Here is a 2500-nt window from a genome sequence, read left to right on the forward strand (position 1 = left end):
CACCGCCCGGATCTCCGCCAGCCGCAACCCACAACCTCAACCAGGCAGGCTTTTGCACCGCCTCAATAGCTAGAGATCTCAACCACTCATCCGAAGACCAACAGAGTTTCCAGGTGCGCCTGACCTGTATTCTAGGAACAGTAACGGATAACTTAACGATGCCCAAGCCGCTGTCGCGACTCCGCGAATAGATGAAGCCCCCCGCCGTGGACGAGTCGAGACGCAGCCACCTCTTCACAGCCATCCGCACCTTCCTGTCAAGCCACCTCAATCTGGTCACTGAAACCTTGCCGACATCCGCCCTGAAGGTGACTCTCGGGAGTAAGAATGTGTTGCACACCTGTACCTTCTGCGAAGGCTTTAACGCCGACGCCGTAATTCTCCGCAGCCCCATACTCACCATCTCGTCCAGATCCTCAGAGACAATACCCCGCCACGGCACTATAGTGGCCCCCAGATAACGAACTGACTCACCCGGAGTTACCATGTGTATCGGCTTCCCACACAGCCTCCAGGCTACGCAGCCGCTCTCGTCCGGACTCAACCAAATACCGTGGCACTTACCCGGCTGGACAGCCAGTCCCGTCAGCTGGCAAAAGACCTCCAGGATCATCAAGTTCTTCTTCATTCCTTCCTCCGAGCCACTCAGCAGGACTAAATCATCCGCAAAGGCCAGGGCGGCAATTCGGCGGTTGCCCCAGACCAGGTGACTTCCTTCGCGTTCGAGGCTATGGATGAGAGGATCCATAGCGAGGTTGAAAAGCAGTGGGGACATTGGATCGCCTTGCTTAACACCAACCTTCATGGAGATGGGTTCGGAGTAGGCGCCTCCGCAACCCACTCTGGTCGAGCAGCCCACATACGAGTGACGGATCACCTCGATTACACGTCTGTCTACGCCCAAGCTTCCCAGCACACACAGGACATGGTCATGAGAAACCGAGTCGAAAGCCTTCGCAAAATCAATGAACACGACTGCCAGCGGCACGCCAGCCGACCTCGAATGCCCCATGACCCGATCAAGAATCATGAGGTTCTCCTCGCAACCACTCGCGCCGGCGACGAAACCGCGCTGCCGGGGGCTAACAGGACAGGCCCGCGCCAGCCTCATCGCCATTATCCGCCCAAACAACCTCAGCACGACTGACCCGATAGTCACAGGCCTCCAGCCTGCCACATTACCCAGCTCTGTAGGGTCAGCCGATTTGGGTAACAACCGCGTCTTGCACTCCTTGAAGACCTGGGGAACGACTCCACGCACCATCCATGTCGTAAACAGCCTCGCCAGTTGCGTACCGTCCGGGTCCCAGCCAAGAAGAGCCTGCTTCTTGATCCCGTCTGGGCCCGGTGCAGAGCAATTCCTCATCTTAGCCAAGTTAGATACAACTTCCGGCCCCAGGATCGGGTGGTAGAATGGTTCGTTATTCGCGGTCAGTCCCACCTCGAAGCCCTCCAGTCCATAAAACGGCCTGACCGTTTCCCACTTACTCCTGAAGTGCCTATCCACCAACTCTAGTGGCAAATCACACCCAAGGGGCGTCAGATCATCCAAGATCCGCCGTGCCAGCCCCTTTCTCGCCTCAGAATAGCCGCGCTGCTGGTGGTAGAACACTCTCCTACGCTGGACGAGCCGCCTCGCCCAACCCTTCATCTGTCGGTCTCGAGGTTTGGACCTCGCGGACTTTGTCGGCCACACTACCTTACCCCCCAGGGCTTTCATGAGATCCAAAGCAGAGGACTCGATCAGGCTAGGCTCCCGACCTGCTTTCTTGACTAAGGCAGCGGTGGCCCGATGCTCCTCATCTCCCGCCAGCAGCTCTTCCAGAACTCTATCCTCCACCAGATCTGGAAGCGACGGGGGACAGGTCCATTTCTGGGGCGTCGCCCTGGCAGCCAGGGTTCGCCAACGCACACCAGACTCACCGCCTGCCGCACGACCGCACAGGGACCCCCACTTCCACCTCACCTGCTCTCCGGACTTGCCGGTACCCAACATCCGTGCCACCATCACGTTCTTATGCCTATGGTTCTTGTATTTCTCCATAAGCCTCACCATCCGGGCCTCCTCCTTCACGCTCCACCTCCTTTCCCTCTTAGGACCCTTACTAGCCTGGCTCCGCTCTTTACGAGCCGTGAACCACTCCGCTGCATGGGCCTGCCGCTTATGCTGAGACACTCCAACAGCCGTCCGAAAACGGCGCCCACAGTGATCGCAAGCGACTCCCTGTTCGTCATCCACCATGCGCACGCCTCGGCACTTCGAGACATGGCACCGAATTGCATGGCTGTTCTCCCCTCGTCTTTCGCACTTACGACAGCCGTACACGATGGAGACACCCGCATGCCGGGAAGCGCAATGCAACCCAAACCTGCGCATACCAACCACACGCGCCCCACACAGTAGGCAGTCCATGGACTCTCGAGGCAGATGCACCAAGACCTGGTCCAGAGGCCTCGGATCCTTCTTACGCCGCTTTCTAGACGGGCCCTCTCCCGCCTC

At 58.6% G+C, this 2500-nt stretch overlaps 1 pseudogene; it reads right to left on the bottom strand.

Moving 5' to 3' along the window:
• Positions 1-2500, bottom strand: part of LOC133152132 (28S ribosomal RNA) — a 9716-nt pseudogene that overhangs the window by 2454 nt on the left and 4762 nt on the right.

Source organism: Syngnathus typhle, linkage group LG3 (genome assembly GCF_033458585.1).
Source record: "Syngnathus typhle isolate RoL2023-S1 ecotype Sweden linkage group LG3, RoL_Styp_1.0, whole genome shotgun sequence".
NCBI classification, from domain to species: Eukaryota; Metazoa; Chordata; class Actinopteri; order Syngnathiformes; family Syngnathidae; genus Syngnathus; species Syngnathus typhle.